Raw genomic sequence first — 18,689 nt, forward strand, 5'->3', positions numbered from 1 at the left:
CTGAAATCCTTCCAAGGAAGCAGTCAAAATGAGGACATGCTACAGCTACTGACTGAAGAATTTGGCACTTATCACCATTGCACATTATACTGGCCAGTGCTTTTATAGCAAAGCCATAAAACCCAGCTATGACTGATGTAATCACTCACTGAAATCAATTATATAAAAACCTACTCAGGCTATGAAAATAACCCTATAATCCTGGTAAAAATCGGGAAAGTCTGCTTATGAAACAGGCAGGGTTATATGTTGAGAGTTTTTTCCCACCTCTCAGCCTACCATTTGGGACACATGAGATCAGAAGGGTTGAAGCTGGAAGTAAGAGACAGAAAATTAATTATGAAAAGTCACTTTATATTCGCTGCTCCTAACTGAAACTGAGCATACTCCAAAAGTAAACTGTTTCCTGTAGCAGTAAATATATTGACCAAACCACAGGAAATTACTCCCAGATATATTTAAATTTATATCAGATGTACTTACAGGTAGTAATAAATAGGATAGATGGCTTAGATGTGTTTCAGGTCCGTGCATTCCTGTTCCTAGGTCCTACTGTCATTCCCAGATCTGTCCCTACATGTCTTCTGTTTTTTTAAAGTCATCTGCTATAACAGCTTTCCTAGTTAGCTGTCTGAGTCCCACTGGTTGCAGTTGATCCATGTTAGCTCTACTCAGAACCCGGGTTTCCTCCTTGAGATCATCATCTCATCTGTATCAAACTACCCAGCTGAAAAGTGGAGGAAGGGGGAGAAAAGTGCTGTGTGTTATAGGTGCTGAGCGTGGCATGTTTGTACTCGCTTTTGCAAAAACAGAAGACGGGAATCATTGTAAGCTTACTCTAGGGTGTTTATATTCCACATGCTTGATCTACATACAGTGCTGAACTTCAATTCTTGTATAACTTCCCAGGTATATTCTTAGCATGCCAGTAGGTTACTTTTAAAATGTCATAGCAGAGATTACTTGTATGTAGTTTGTGGTTCAAGTGGTGAATGGTGTCTCAGAGACAGAAACCTTTCTAAAATCAGAGAATTGAAAAAGCCAATGGGTAGAACATAAAAAAAAATAAATGCAAGAGGTCTCAGAAATAGCAGTGGTGAGCTGTTTGCACTCAAATCCAGGAACATAATAATGACTTGAAGAATGACAACTTGCTGATGATCTTCAGAAGTAACACCTGGCTAAGATAGCTGATTGTGGATGCACCTAGTTGCAATTATGTCCAGAAATAGGAAGAGAGGAAGGGCATCTTTATGAAGCTGAACACAGAGACAGTCCATTTTGCTGTCATCCAAAAACACTCATCCAGAAACAATACTCAATGATTATATAGCACTCCTACCGATGGGCCCAATCTTACTTGCAAAGATATCCTCACTAGCTCCAATTATTAAATCTGACCTACTTGATTATCAGTGAACCTTTCTATTTCTCACATTAGTCTGGTAATAGAAGTTTTAATGATCATCAAGATTATTTGCAATGTAAGATACAAATATTATCAGGAAAAAGGAGTACAGTTGAGATTAACAGGAAAACAGAAGAAAATTGCAACAGATGAGGTGAAATGCTTGAAAGTTCCCAATTTGTTTAGCTAACAAATTATTAAAAGAAAAAAAAATGAACAAAACCCAACAAAAGCTACAGGTAAAAGCTGAAACCCAAGAAGTTGAAAAATGAAGAAATGGGTATTTCCAATGCAAGATAGCCATGGTAGTCAAGGAAAATAAGATATTGTGATGTAGTAAATGTCCATGGCACAAGAAAACATCACAGAAGACCATGTAGAAGTTTCAGTGCAGTAAAGAGTAGAGAGACCACAACGTAGGGAGGTCAGGCCTGCATACATGAAAGCTGATAAATAGTAATTCAGTATAATAGTTCAATGCCACGTGTTTGATAAACTGAGACATGAAGAGAAGCAAGGAAAAGCAGTAAAGTCAAAGATGAGTTAGATTTTAGGGCATGTCTATCTACGACTATCTATGACTATCTTTCATTGTCTTTTGATAGTAGAGGACAGTGGATTATGACAGCCTTTAGGAAGGAGGGAGGCCTGAGAACTAAAAATAGAAAATATTCATGAATTACAAGTACCATGAAGGAAGCAGAGAGAATGGACTTAATAAAACTGACAAGGTCTTAAATTCTTCATCAGCAGCTCCAGAAGGAGGTAGTCACACAACACAAATAGTGTTTTAATTTGCTAATATCACACAGAAAGTCTGTAAGACTAAAACCTAGATCTCAATGCTAAAATAGTATCTTAACCACAAAATCATTCGTCTTCTGTTATGCGCCATGGTTTCATCACCACAAACTACCATGAATGATTCAGGAAGCGCTTTGACACTGGTCTCATTAATAAGACATATAATCAAGGAGATGTTTAAATAATGATGTAGAAAAGGCAGAAGAGCTCAATAAATATCTAATTTCATAAGAATTCAAAGAAGTACTTCCCAGCTAATCCCTGGTAAAAAAGAAGGATATTAAACTGAATGCCTCTGATGTGTGGACGTTAGAGAACAAATGGATGAGCTTAATTTTTAATATATCTCAGAAATTCAGGAAGACAAAAACAGTGCTAATGTTCTGCCAATGATCAAAAAAAGGTTACTGCCTGGAGTAACCTTTTAGCATGGAGTTTTAGCATGGAGTCTGCCTGAAACCAATAACAGAAAAGCTGGTAAAAGCCTGAGTCTATCGCAAGAGATAGGAATAGAATTTCAAGATGATAAATCAGCCTGGTCAAAACAATCTCATTTTTTGCACTACAAATTTGTTTGATAATGGAAGTGTGGCAGAGGTTTTTTTAGGTATTTGCCTTAGTATCACATGACAATCTGCTTAAACAAGTAGTTCTGAGAGCTAACAAAACCCAGCTTTCTAGGGAATCATGACTCTTGGTTAATTGACTGTTCAACTTAGATTTTCTGTTTACTCTTCATATATCAACACAGGGTTATTATTTCTTGCTGCAGGGTATTTCAGAATGACAAACATGCTGTCATCTTAGGTATAGAAACTACTCAATGGATTCAGAAATTATTGAGAGCTATATTTGAATTCCAGTAGTATTTTTCTACAACTCTCTACTTTCATGAAATATATTTGTCTTTAGGATATTTATCTCTTCACAAATTTGTTTGAAAATTACAAACAGCCACAAAAAAAAAGGGCAGTGAGGGGGAGGCAAAAAGATGCACCCCACTGCCATGGGAATAAGAGTACCACAAGCACTCTAAAATACTAACAAACAGTTCTTACATGGTTTAGAAACTGACAGATCTCAGAAAGCAGTGATCAGTAAGAAACAATAAACAATATTTCCAAAGAAACCTTTCAGATGTTAGCGCTAGAAAACAGCAGATTATTCTACCTGGTGGAAAAATAATAACAAGCATAAGAAAGCCATAGGAGACATTTATAAGGTAGGCCATTAAAAATACATTTTAAGAAAGCCAAGTTCAAGCTCCAGCAGCTAGGAACAAGGAAGCAAGCAGTAGCACAGAACTGAGGGATATACCATGAAAAGTATTAACTTCAAGAAGGGTTTAGAGGTCACAGTGAATAACTGACTCAGTATGAGGCAACCATATGATGGTGTGGGGAAGAGGGATTATTTATCCAGGGTTTAATACTAGAAGAAAAGCATTTTAGATCTACACAAGGCCAAACAGGCTTTTAAACTTGACATGGCTAACAGGCTACGCAATGTGGCTATGAGCAGGTATGCTTATACTGGGCTACCCAAGTGCTTGCCTTAGGAAGGAGGAAACTTCAGAAGTCAGCAAAGGCCTCTGAAATCCAAGATTTTGAACCTTCTTCTAGCTACATGATTAGCTGGTCTGTTCTTTGATTTTGAGACAAACAGGCATGCTCTAGCCATTGAGTTAAATCCATACTATTTACCTCTTTTTGAATCCAAGGCAGGATAACCACATCCAACTTGCCTCTTGGGCAAGGTGTCTGAGACAGAAGTTAGCTAAATCCTGAATGCTAAAACAGCACCTGGAACTGATCCAACAGTTTGACCAAGGGCATTTGGGGCCATGTCTTGGCATTGTGTTTTTTCCAAGTGTTAACTCATTGACTCAGAAGTCATCACAGCGTAGTACAGAGAGCTCTGTGCTGTAATTTACCCTCCTGAAAATGCTGTACCCACACTGCAAAGAGATGTCACCATTTTTCCCTTGAAAAACTAGCCCAGCCACCATGAAGCAGGGTTCTCCCACTCAGCCAACCCTCTGGCAATGTGTTTTCTGGTGTATCCTGCAGTCCCTGGCTCCCAGGCTGACTGCATCAAGTCAGTCACTGCAGTGAAGCATTTTCCCCACTACTGCCATCCCTCTCTATGCCCATGCAGTTGGCCTTCTACAATAACAGCCAGAGTGGGGTATGGAGGACAAAAGAGGTGGAAGGTTTAGCCTAGAAAAGCAACATTTACCTCAAAGTATCCTAATTACTGAGTGCTTTACTGTGAAACATGGGATTTGTGCCATTTTTGATATCTACTAAAAGTAAGAACAAAGAAAAAAAAGTCACATGTTGCTGTTTCATAGATAATCATAGAATTAATGCACCACACTACACACTACATGTTCATCACCATGGCAGAAACCTCTGGATATTTCTGCATCATGCAAGAAGTATTTTCTAGGGACCAGACTTCATTTATATTCGCTTTCACAGATCTTATTTTCAATCCTCAAATAAGTATTAAATTCCATCCACCTTTTTGTGCTTGCATCTTCATAGCTAATGGAATCTTGAAACATCATCTAATCAATATTCACTTATTTAATATATTCACAGAAGTAAAGTGCCATAAAAATGGAAGATTTTTGCTTTTATCCATTTAAAATCATTTACTCTCTGTGTATAAAGCATGTTATTAAAGCACTATTATCTTGAATCATATTTTTCAGCAGACCAGTGAAAGGCATATCTACTTTCCAGAAATATGTCTCTGACAAATTTCAATTTTCAGCAGTTTTCATTGCAGTGTGAGAGCTGTTCAGATGAAGATTGAATAAAAGGGCTTTCGCACCTTCTCATGCACTTGTTTCCATACAGAAAATAACTTAACAAGTTTTTCCTGAAGATCATATTTGAGAATAAGTATATCAGATGACTGCTGAAAAAGCAAAACTTAAAAAAATATGTTCTTAACCATCATCTTTTACACAGCTAAATAAATAATTTTAGCAAAGCATTTTAGCAAATGTTAGCATATGTGTCACCTTTAATTTATCCTTTTAACATCACCAATCACAGTATCAGCTAATTTTATGGCCCACTAATCTTTTGGCATATAATGTGATAGTATCAGTTATTAGGCACATGATAATAAAAACAGATTTGTGGGAATAAGTGGCAAATATCTTTTAGAACTGATAGTAGGGAGTAAAATTTTCTGCCTTTCTCATGGGCCACTACTTCTTTGAAATCAAAGAGATAAAATCCTATCATTTAGTACCCAGAATTTGCTGTTATTCTGTTTATTGTGCATGGTACTATCAACCATTGTGACTTTCCAAAACCCTGACAGTGCTAAAATCACTAAAATATTAAATCACTAGCATGTTCTAGATGAATGGAATTTATTGAAATCAAAATGCTGTTTTATTACAAACATCAGATTTCCTCTTGTTATTGAAAATACGACATAAGAAAGACTTACTATCTTATTTACTTGAGAGACAAGGTTCCATAGTTGTCTGCTAGCTTTTTCCTTCACCTCTTGAATTAGCAGTGGTTGGAAAATTCACTAGTAACTTTAGCCTCTTTGCTCATTGAAGAGGCTTTTGGATAAAAACTAGCACAAACACTTTAACTGGAATAAAATGGCACATCCATTGTTACTTATTAAATAATGGCTTAAATGATGTAAATGATAGCATGCCAAAACAGCATGATACATCTGTGCATATCCCCAGTTTGTAACATAGAATCATGGAATCATAGAACAGTTAGGGTTGGAAAGGACCTTAAGTTCGTATGTCAAGATACGTTGTGTGAGCCATTCGATTCCAAGCTCAGCATCTCTAGCTACTTTATTTCATTCCTTTTGGCTTCTAGCATCAACAGCGATGAGAAGTAGGCTCTGTTGTACTACTGATTACACTTTGCAAAAGTACTACACATGTATCATTATATTTTGTATGATGTTCTGAGTAAAATATCAGAAGTTAATGGGAGTTCCCTGACTGACATGGGCTTTGTGTTCAGTTCTTAACTGATAAAAATATTATTGCAACCACCTTTCTCAAACTCCTGATTTCTTCCTTTTTCTCCAGTAAAAACAAGTTCCAGATCAGCAAAAAATGTCCAGAAAATATATTTTACTCTTCTATATTTTTTCAGTCACTGCTGTAAGATGCAAATACACTACTGAAAGCAGTTTTTCCAGCTATCCAAGTTGCATACCTGAACTACATTTTAGTTGTGTTCCAGGTTACAAATACGTTAATAATTAATTCTCTTAATGTCCAATTTATAGTAAATTGGGTGCTTTGCAGAATAAGGGCAGAAGTGCACAGCCTGAGGAAGTAAAGAGTCACCATAATTACGGGCTATACAGTGTTCATAACAAAAACCAAAAGACTGCATGTCAGTAGAGAAATGACGGGCTCCTTTGCTTAATTTCATATTCTAATGCTGTAGGACTTTCCCCTCATGAAACCTTTAAAGTCAGATAATGTATATATAGGAAATGTAATATATTTGCAGAATATGTGATGACACATCCTTCAGTATTTTTTTACCAAATCATTTTTTAACAGATTATTCTATTTTTTAGTTCCTGGGTTGGCCAGCTCTGTACAGCAGATTTCTGGATGAATTGAAGCCATGGTTTCCACTGAATTTAATAAGCTCTGATCATGTACCTAAAGGATTTTCCCTCACGCTTTAAGTGGGGTTGGTGTATAAATGAACTTTTTGAAGACCTTTGGAGGATGAACAAAACAAAGTTCTGTTTTTGCAAATCTGCAAGCAAGCTGTGGTGCTGACATAGAAGTTTAATTACTGGCAAGGAGATGAATAAAGAGCACAGCGGGGGGCAGCAGTGTGAGAGCAAACAACTGTCAGCCTTTAAAGGAAAGATTTAAAACTTTAAAAGGACCAGGTCAGCTCCAGAAGGAGGTAACTCCTCCTCTTAGCTAACTTAGATGGACTGGGACACCTTTGGAGTCTGTCCAAGATGCAGTTGACTAGAAAAAGAACTGGGATACTTAGGAGATTGCCACTCCTAAGTGTTAGTCACAGTGGCCTGGTGATGACAAACACTGGCTCCCACTAGCTCTCCCATGAGCAAGATCAGTATAATTGCTTACAAACACCAGCAGATCAGGAACAAAAGTCCAGTTCCACTGAAATCTGGCATGTAAGCCTGTCTTTAGTATGCTTGTTTGGTGATGTAAGGAAGACCAGCATCTGAACCTTTCATATAGACACTATTTGTTAAGCCAGGGTTTTTTTTTTTCATTCAGATACTGTGCTTGCTCTACTTTTTTCTTTCAGGTTTGAAAGGTCTTAATGCAAACAGGCTGCCCCAGGAGACAGTCTTCCAGAATACTGCTTTTTACTTTTATTTCTAAGAAATATTTTTTCTCATGCATTCATGCATGGGTACAATTTACTCCATGTACTTCTGCTGGCCTGACAGTGCCTGCAAACCCTAGTAAAAAAGGAGGACCATGCTGTACAAATACAAACCAAAATGATGGACTTTGCCTGGCAGATTTCATGCATCAAGTAACAAAAAGACTCATACATACTGGTTTTTCTTCCGTGGAAGCTGAAGGACCTCACAGAAAGGCAAAATACATCATCTCTGTTCATTAAAAAAAAAAAAAAAAAAGAAAAAAGTAGAAATGTGATGATTCGAGCAACTTTGTGCAGCAAGTCAGTGGTTAAACGGTGACAAGAGGCCACATCTGGCCAGACCTATATGCAATTCTCCATTTCTTTTAGCTCACAAGATGTTTCAGATCTGAAGGCTAAGCTTTCTGTCTTATGGCAGTATCCCCTATGCCCCCAGTTCCTTTTCTTTTATACCCACCTCAGTGACCTGCATCCTTCTTCATATTGTTCAGAACAATCTGAAGGACTGTACTGATGTTTCTCCCCCTTTTGAAATACACAGAGCTATGGAAACTCTTTGCCACCGTATATTGAACCTGGGTAAATGTCCATGTTTCTATTTATAAGAACTGCCTGAGGCAGGGGAGCACTGGAAGAGGATGGAGTGATCTGACATCCCCAGGTACAGCAAATTACCTCAGGGCCTCACACCGCTGCTTGGTCAGCCTGAGGGCTGAGGCCAGCTTCAGCTTGAGCCAGGGGATACCTTGATACAGTGGTTTTTTTTCCATCCCATTCATTTATGGGAGATGGAAGGACAGGCAGCTGGGCCATGGAGAGGAGCCATTCTCTGGTAGGCAGGGAGGGAACACTCCTGGGTGCTGGGAAGCAGCAGGGTGAGCAGCTATGCTGCCACCAGAGCATGGAGGTGCTGGGGCAAGTGTCTGGGTGTCAGCTCAGTGTCCTGCTGGTTGTGCTCTGGGAAGGGGAGTCCCCCTAGACCTGGGCTGGGCAGTGGCTCCTGCTCGCTGACAAGGCTTGGACCCCACTGGGGTCTCCCCAGGCTGGGTCCCACACCCCCCATCAGCACCATGACTCCCTGAGCCACCCTGGAGCCTTTGGGATCCCAGCGTAATCCAGGCACATTAACAGGAGTCCAAAATTTGCTTCCAGGGATGCCCCATCCCTGGCAGTGTTCAAGGCCAGTTTGGATAGGGCCTTGAGTGACCTGGTCTAGAGGGGGGTGTCCCTGCCCATGGCAGGGTGGTTGGAATTGCTTAATCTTAAGGTCCCTTCCAACCCTAACTATTCTATGATTCTGTGATTCCTTGGTGTAAAACTGACCATACTGGGCAAGGCTATGTGCTGAGGATCCAGCAGGCAGTCTGTGTCCATCATTCAGTTATGGTTTGCTCTCTCATAAGCCCCTCAGGTAGAGGCCCCTTGGGGTGCCTCAGCTCCAAGTTTCAAAGCCTGCAGTTGTCTGGCCTGGCTCTGCCCTGCCTGCTCCCTTTCCTCAGACTGCTCAAGGACCTGGGCTGCAGCAGCAGTTTTTTGTGCTAGTCCAACACCAGGCTGCATTCTTTTCACATGCCTGCCTTTGGTTGTCAGGTTGGCATAAAGGGTGTTTAGGCAACTGTGATAATGGCCCTCCCCGTATTTTGCCTATTTAAATGCAGCCTTTCTCTGGCACATTATTTCCAGCTGGTGAAGCTGTTTACAGCACAGCTTTAATGGATGCTACACTGTGTGAAAAGAAGAATAATTCCCTGACCTCATGAAGGGTACAGCCCTGACCTAAAGCATGATAAATGAGTCATAGGTTGGAGAATTCTGTGCGGGTTGTGTATTTGCCCCTTTGAGTACCTTTACAGTAGCATCATCCTTCTTTCCCAAGAAGTTTGGCTATGAAGCCTGCATGCTTACAGATTCATCAGCATACCTCTGCTCTCTCCTTTCCCAGACTCTCCCAGGCCCTCTGCAATGGGATTTGGTGGAACTGACGTTCTGCACCATGTACTGCAATATGTTCAAGATCTTCTGTAGCATGATCAACGCTGGGGAGTTTTATATTTGCCCTTCAAATGTTTTTCTTTCTATAAAAACATACTTATTTTACTTTCTTGTATCCCTCTATTTGTATTCACCAGGAATTCTTCTTCCAGAAGGAAATCCGTTTAGAATATGCTGTCAGATGTCATTACGTATCATCAGGAAACTATGTTATAAGAATATGCATATTTCAGGGCATACTGTTTGCATATCCATAATGCTTGCATATTTAATACATATTTGCATTTATGAATCTCCATGACTTTTGGAGCGTTGCCAGTCATACAACCGCCTTACTGTGGAGACAAAGTAGGCAGACAGAAGGAAAATCATGAAGGAAGGGCCTAATCATGTATCCCATTCGGTACAATAAAGCTCATTGTTAGCTGGTGTTTCTGAAACTATGATGTTGATACACGCAAAATCAGAGCTCATATGCCACTGTGTTTCAAATAGTTTATGCTCCCTACCTAGGTGAACTTAACATTAAAATACTAGTAATAAGCACTATACCTTGATGCAATTATATTAACACCTGTTGATTCTTGGTAAACCAAAATTATGGGATTTCACATCAAGAAAAATAGTCAAAACACATTGGAAGTATAGTGTAAATACAGAATGGGTCTCTGTTAGTTATTCCGAGGTGTAAAAAACAGTTAATAATTTTGCTACTAAGAATGAAGTCTATGTATGATGCTGAACGACATTCTTCTGTGCACATGCTGATGTTAATTTTCTCTGTTGATCCTATAGTTTAGTAGAGTTTATAAAATTATTTGGCCTTTTTTGGGACCACAAAAATCAATTTTTGTCAGTGTTAGACACACGTCTTTTTGAAACATAAATTTATATCTGCTTATATATATATATGTACTCACACATAAAAGAGAGGTGAATATGCAAAGAAAGGTAGCCTTGTAGTTAAAGTACAGGAGTTCAGAGGCAGGAGATCTTTCCTCCTATCCTGCTTTATTTTCTCTTTGACCTTAGGGGTAAAAATTAATGTGGTTCAGACTCTTTCCTTATCTGTAAAATAGTGATCTAAATATGGGCTTGTCTTGCAGAAACATTGTTTATGGTAAGTTGTTTCCTCTGGCAGTAAACTGCCTGATGCATACTGATTGATAGTTATTTTGTGTATTACCCCTTAGAGAACTCCCATCGATATGAAATTTAGTCAGTTAAGTGTGTTCTTTCACAATAGGGATTAACTGACCTCCATTTGCACTGTGTGTGAAGCCCTTGGAAGGGGCAATTTCACTCCTGCACTGGGGTTTACGTGGCTGCATGATCAGCCAGGTCTGGAAAACAGCCTGGCAAAACTCAAAAACAGAAAAATGCTTTTGCTAGATTGATTTCCCAGTCTTGCTATAATGCTGGCAGAAGAGAGCAGACAGAAATTTGCAGACTGGAGCAAAAGGGAAGGTGAGAACACTCATGTTTTTTGTATATGTGGGTTTAGTTTGTATTAAGCTGACCATGAAACTTCAACAAGGCAAGCGTGTTATGTCAGCTTATATACTGCAAGTATCTATTGAAGACTCCCCGATCCCTCTTCATGGACTTGCAACTATATTGCTGTTTTGTCCTGTCCCCTTTCCCTCTCTGTCTTGGTATATACAAAGACATATGGTGGCACTACCACTGTAAGTGCTTGCATAAAAGAAGTGCCATCTGCAGAAGAGTCAGTTGTATTCAAAAGTATAAAAGGCACACTGCATTTCAGGGTGGCTGTGAGAGCGTGAAAAAAAAATAAAAATCATTTTGCATTTCATGGCCACTTTAAACAGATGGTGACAATTTAAATACAACAATAAATCACAACTTATATCTGGATTAATGAAACATATCATAGGCTTTTTAAGAATTAAGATACCGTGTTAGCATGTCTGGCCTATAACAAACATGTTTATTTAGTGCTTATATTCTAGTCTTACCAGTCTTGGGCCCTGTGGGGTATGTAATCAATATCCCTAGGGGTCCACAGGCTCTTGAGCATATAGCAAGGCTACACAGGCTCAGGAGTGTGCAGCAAAACAGACAAACAAGCAGTTGGTGAAAATGCATGCCAGGTAACAAGTACAGTTACATGTGCACAACTCCTATCCAGTCAGAAACAGTAAGAAAACAGCATGCACACTACAGTGCCTTCTTTCCAAATGAAATCTGCTCAGTGATTCAGCTTCAGTCACATCTGGAGAATTTCATGGAATGTTTGAGCACCAGGTGGCCAGTGTGGAGATTTTGATGGAGTTGAATGTGGCATCATGCCTGGGAATACTGTCAGTGAGATAGGGCAGTCGACTTCAACTTATACAAATCCCATGTTGTGAGATTATTCTTCAGGTGTAGGTGGAAGAGAATGGAAACCTGCCAACATCTGTGTGTTCTGGGTTTGGGGTGGAGGGTGGGGGGGAAGTTATTAAGATCTTGAGGATTATATGCTTCATTTGGATATGTTAGATTTGTATTTAAACATTATGTAATACTGCAATAAGAATACATAGTGAGCTTCAAGCAGGCATTGTGTTTTTCATGCCATAATCCATAGTTCCAACTTGCATGAAATGTCCTCCCAGAGCCATGGAAGTCACTGTTCCCAGAACAGGATTAAAATTAAGGTGAAAAAAACGTGCTTCCGAGATTCCTAGCCCAAGGTCTGGGAGGCTTCTCCTATCAGTCTTTATGGTACCGCTGTTTACCGAGGGTGAACAGCAACAATTTTAACAAATTGTTCCACTCTTCAGGGAGGGTTGCTATGGAAATGTACAGGGATAACATCTCTCAGAACCCTACTAAAGAGCACTATGCGAGGGGGAAAGGATTTGAGAATGTAGAGCAGCCAGGGATTAACATGTTTCTTTAGATCTGTGCACTGTTCCTGTGGGCTTCAGAATTTGGCCCACTGGATAGAGATTGGAGGTTTTTTTTCTCAGTCCAGTCTGCATCAATTTAATGCAAATTGAATTAAACAAGATGCAAGCAAGTGATTTGAAAGTGGTCTCTGGGAGTAAGCTTGTATAGACATAAACATCTGTACTGAATTATTTTTTGTTAATAATGCCTAGCAGAAAGATGTGATTATAATGGAACTGAAGAGGTTATTGAAGCGTAACACTTTACGTGTTTTTTGGGGATAGTTACAGCTTGCCCAAAACCTGAAGCAACTGTAGTGTTCAGAGCATTTGGATGGAAAAATATTGCTATGGCAACAAATTACTTTTATATTCACATAAAGCAAAAATAGATCTCTCTCCCTTTGTGGGAAGCACATATTTTAAAGTGCATGAGAGATTAAAGGTGATAGGAAGAAACAGCTGCATGAATATATTTTCATTTTTCTTCATTTGGTTTATACATATTTCTGTATAAATCTGAAATCCAGAAATAATTTACAGCTAGGTTTGCAGTGAGAAAGTAGAAACAGCTTAGGAAAGGGGAAAAAGTATAACACAGTGAGAACTTCTTATTCCAACTGCAGTGTGGCTGCATTAGACTTTAATTAATTAATTAATACAAAATATCCCCAGTGTCATTCAAAAAGGAGGAAGATAATCCTCTGCCTTCTGTGAGTACCCAGCAAAACTAAAATTGCTTTGTGTCTGTAAGAAAGAGACAACAATTTCAATTTTTGATCAGTCAGGCACCTTGTCAAATTCAAGAAATAGACGTAGTGGAAAGATTATTATTGCTTCACTTTAGCTGTGTGATGGGAGGTTTTTATGTAGCAGTCACGCAGCTTTTACTTTTATAGGGTGAAGAGCTTCTGTTGCATCTATATGCTGTGGTGTGCACCATCTGCAAAGGAAGTATAATGTGTCTACATTGATACGTAAGGTCTATCCTGAGGTTCCCTCTCAATTATTCCGAGCTGTCTTACACCATCTGTATCTCTCTTCAGAATGCACAGCAGAGCAGCCCACATTTTGTGCCTCTTAGCTGCAAAGAACAGGCCTCCTCGGAAGCCACATGTGAATTTCCTGGCTCTTCTTCCTGTTGGTTTCTTCATATGGGCAGCAACCAGACAACTGGGGGTCAGATATGGGCAATATGAGTTTACGGGACAGTCACTGACATCCTATTCTCATACTTTTAGCCTAAGCTGAACTAATTGAAGGAAGAGAGAGGCAAGGAGTGAATTGGAAGAATGGTAGTTTCAAACTATGTTTGCTGTAGGGCAGACAGAGGTTTATGGCCTAGATCTGCAGACCTGGACTTGTGGGCCACTTTAACCCAAAGTACCAGACAGTTCAAAGGGCATCCCATCCTATCTGTAAATGCCCAGTACACAAGAAGGTCTGTTAAGCGATCTGAAGTTCATATTGCCCAAGCTATGGAAGTTGCAGAGGGGACATTTGAGGTTGAGGAAGGGAAAGCTCTAGATGTAATGGATGTAAAAATAAGAATAGAAGAATCAGGTTTTTATTCTGCATCTCTGCAATATCTCATAAACTGTTTCCGTACTGCTTAATAGGAGGGTGCTACACAGCAATGTGGGGGGAAACTGGCTTACATCCAGAGCAAACTCAGGGCAAGCTCTTCATCTACTATGCTGACAAGTGAAGCTTCTGAGGCCCAAAACCATAAATATTGTGAAATAATGTGATACCTGTGTCACAGGTACCGGCAGCCTTGTTTACACAGTGTGAAACAAGGTGCACGGCATACCCTGAGACACAGCAAGACAATACATGGACGAGTTTAAGGGTCTGAAGCTGGGATTGTTGGAAGCCACCCCTGGTGCAATTATACCTCTACTGACTGTTGCATACAATCCCTGGTGTGAGTTCTCCCCCAGGCTATCCCTGGGTGTCTTGGAGAGACCCAGAAGTAGCCAGACTAAGAGTTAAGCAATGTGAGTGAGCAGAGATCCAATCCTTTAGCTTGGTCTCTGGCTCACTTCAACACTGCGTGGCACAATTTTGGTAGTGTTTTTACTCATACAAAAATCCTGGCTGCGGATCAGGAACAGGCACAGGCACAGGCCAGGGACCTTCTCAGTGAGCAGTATGGGTGCAATCAGGCGGTATGGAGGGGTGAGAGGTTTTTGCATGGCTGTGCTCTCTTGGTTGGCTGTTGCGTCCCAGTTGGCCTCCAAGCCAGTGTGGTCCCAAGTACATTTACTTTACTGCTGTTGGCTACAATACTGATGCCACTAGACTTGGTGTCACAGTACTATGGTCAGAATAACCCAAACAAAGAGTTGCATTCTTTTTCTCTTTTTGGTTTGGTCTTGGGTGGGGGAGGAAGTTTTTTAGGTTTGGTTTAGTTTGGTTTTGGGGTTTTTTTTTTTTTTTTATTTTTTCTTGTTTGTTTGTTTTTAATGTCTGTGGCTAGTTTATCCATACTTTGGAAAAGAAAATGGAGTTGAATGAGTTCTATAATGGGACCTAGTCTGGACCAAATTTCAGTAGTTTATATTTTCTGGCGATATTGTCAGAAAATATGCATTAGACTTCATCCACAGCTACAGTGTTTTGAGTACACAAGCTAGATATTTTAAAAGTTGGGTATATTCACACAATCCAAAATTATGCTTTTGAATGCTGTGTTGACATACCTTCAACTTCACAGCAAAGGAACAGAAGTGGGCTAGAGATATTTTTATACAAGCAACCCAGAAAAGGACAGAAGAGATTTGTCATGTTATCCTTCCTTAGTGTGGTCCTCAGCACTGTAAGCCTCTTGGCTTCTGCATATTTCCACTATTTTTTGTGTGTGTGTGCAGCTGAATTTTTGCCCTCTGTGCCCCGGGTTTTGTTGTGTGCATAGATGTCAAATGCAAATTTAGTCACGTTACCAGTGTAGAATCAATGGTAAAGGCCTTCCATATCTCACTTTGTTCCAAGGCCTTTTTCCAAGAGAGTAGCATAAATTTCTTTCCAATTTTTGTGTCTTTTTTCTTTCTAGGAAGAAAGAAGATTTAGGAAAGCATGCAGCATGATGGAGGGTGCACATATCTGATGTAATTCACCACCTTTTTTAAAGAGAAGTGGGTCAAAATGAGGTATAAATCTATCCTAATCTAATCTTAGTTATTCATTGACTTGGGCCTGTCCTCTCACTCTCTTTCCACCTTTACTGTGCACTTTTCTAGAGTCTTTCAGGTTCTGCTTGGCACTGTTGTTTTTTAATTACTTAAAAATGAATAGAACTGGGTTTGGCTGTTTTACCTATTCTCTCCACATGCACTCCAAATCAAGATGAGCCTAGAGTATTTTGTCAACCAAAGTCCAGTGACTGCTTTATTATTGCAGACCTTGCTATTGCTTATAACATTAATAATACACCTGTGAATGATAAGCCTTCTGCACTAGACATAAATCAGCCCAGTGGAAAAACAAGGAATTTTGGAAGGGGACTGCTATAGACTGTGACTAGCATATTGATTATTCCTTTGTTGTTGGTATAATCTAACAGAATTGCTGCACAAGTGGTTTTTGTTTAGTTTAGTTTAAGCAAGTTCTTGAAGAACAATGAACAAAGAGATTTGGGGGTTTATACATTCCATTATAAATACAGTGGCATTTCCATGACCCTGTTTAGAAGAGTAAAGCTTCTATTTGTCTCCTGCTGATTCTGTCAACGTTCACATGGTAAGTTCAGTAGAAATCCCTCAGGTATTCCAGTGTCAGACCACAAAGTCATTTCTGCCTTTTAAAGAAAACACTGTTTCAAGGAATAGGCGCTTTGGGGAATATTCCTCTGAAGTGGAGACTTGATGCAGCAATGCAGCTGTAAATAACTGAAAGGCTGGGCACAGAACTGATAAAGAAGTAAAATAAAAAGACAAATATGTATTTATATTTCTTCTGAGTTTAGTTACTTTGGTTAAAATATGCAGCAACTCCACATCTACAGAATTTCCTGCAATAGCTCAGATTAGAATATATTCCTGCCTGAAGAGAAAATGAACTGCAGTAAAGAGAAGAGAAACACTAGCCTGTGCTGGCAGCAGATAGTTGGGGAGGAAAAATAAATTGGATCATGAGTTTTTTCCTTCTTTCTTTTCACAAATATTAATCCTTTGGATTAATTCAGACCCACTTCACAAAGTCAGTTATTACAGAATCCAATTACTTATTTAATTTCCTGGTTTTCAAAGGATACACAGCTCATGCAATCATTTTGCCTTTTCTGCTGGTTACACTTTACCCTAGTAATTTCTCAAAATGCTGACTGATTTTAACCAAAATGGCAGACAGGCACCCACCTCACAGCTACCATGTTCCAAAAAGCGTACGATATTCAGTGCATGGGTAAAGGAAAGAAATCCACACCCACCAAGAGATAGGTGATTATAGTTAAGCCTTTTAACATTTTGACAGGCACTAACAATTGGCTCTTTCACATGTGTTTGCTGCCCACTAAGGCATAGGTATAGGGGTGTGTGTGTTGCACTGGGACATGTAGGGCATTGAAATTATGAGGTTTATACAAAATGGAACATGGAAACATACTTGTTACACACACAGATAATAGCTGAAGCATAAAAAGAGGGCATAAGGTAATCACGGAACAGTACTGGTGCCTGTGGTACAGTTCAGGCACAGTTCATTGCCTGCTGAACTGATCTCAGGGCTTTATAGACATAATGGCACAGAGTAATAGCAGAAAAGGTCTGAAGCATGGAAATAACACCTCCTATATCATACAGCTGAATTTTATCCTGTTGCCTAGAACTGGTGCTGAATTCTGGACACAGCAGAGGAGAAGGCCATGATTCTGTAAACTACATCTCCCTCCTGCTGGGCTGTAGTAGTTCTGCAGTATATTACAGCCTTTAAGTGCTGAAACCTGCCCTGTGACCCTAAAGGAAAATTTTCTGAGTTTGGGATTGGGAAAACACAGCACATTCCATCTGTGTTCCTTCCCCACCTTGGTAGACAGCATTTCTCTCCTAAAAGGGCTTTTGGTATTCGTAAAGCACCAATAAAGGTAATCTGCAACAAACATCATTGTTTCTCAAATTAGAATTTGAATTTGTTGTGTGGGATAAATTCTCATTATTCCAGGGTTGGTATCGATACTGTATAGTTTTCATATTATCTGAACAACTTGGAAGTCACGGCATTCCTGGATTTGCTTTCATGTTATTGAGGACACAGGAACTTTTTCTTTCTCTTTCAAAATACTTTAAATATTTTTTTCTATCTTCAGCTTTTTGCAAAGATATACATACTAAATATTTTTCTCTAATTGTCTAATTTCACACTCTTCAGTGATCTTTTTGTGGCTTTGTAAAAGGGACACAAAATTTTAAATATTCATGTGAAAAAGCCTATGATGCAATATCCTCTGGAGATGAAAGCATTTGAAGTCCAGATTTCAAATCTCATTGCAACAGAATATTTACTTGTCAGAGCTTGTTTTCAGTGTTGGAATTCATGTAATTTCCTGCAAGGGAGGGTTTTGGTATGTGAGGCTGCAGCAGTAACAAAGGAAATATTTATGGTGGTTGAGGTGATAGTGGGAGTGTGAAAACTCTACTGTTGTAAAGTCAACACAATGCCATCATTAGTATTCAGATGAAATTTAGGCTTCTGTGAAAAGGCTGTCATGCAGTTTGTAAAGATAAAACCTGTTTGTTCATGCACCCTGCAAGGGGCTCTGTGGTACTTCAGAGGTGAAGTGCAAGTACTTTTGGAGCATCAGTGCTCCAAAACACACCAGTTGGTGTGTGGGGCTCTCTTCTGTAACAAGAGAGATTTTGGTTGTTGGTCCCAGTCTACACAGGCTCTTGCCTGCATATTCCAGAAATAACTGAGCACTATTTCAACTGGGTTTGGTTGAATTGTATGATTTTAGTTTTTTTTTCAATCCTGTTAAAAGAAAGATGAACATTGTACAAAATCAGAGCTTAAAATGGATGATACTTTTCCTGCTAGCATTAACAGATGTTGTTGCATAGTTACAGCAGCACTTTTGAGGTGCTTAGGGTATTGGGCCATGGGCTGGGTCCCTGTTGTGCAAGGCAGCGGTAAGCCATGAAAAGAGATTACAGTTCACCTCTGTAGTCTTTTGTATGCAGACATGAATGCCCA

Source organism: Pezoporus flaviventris, unplaced genomic scaffold (genome assembly GCF_033815535.1).
Source record: "Pezoporus flaviventris isolate CSIRO_AGI_PZ_B2104156 unplaced genomic scaffold, CSIRO_AGI_Pfla_v1 ptg000025l, whole genome shotgun sequence".
Classification (NCBI taxonomy): domain Eukaryota; kingdom Metazoa; phylum Chordata; class Aves; order Psittaciformes; family Psittacidae; genus Pezoporus; species Pezoporus flaviventris.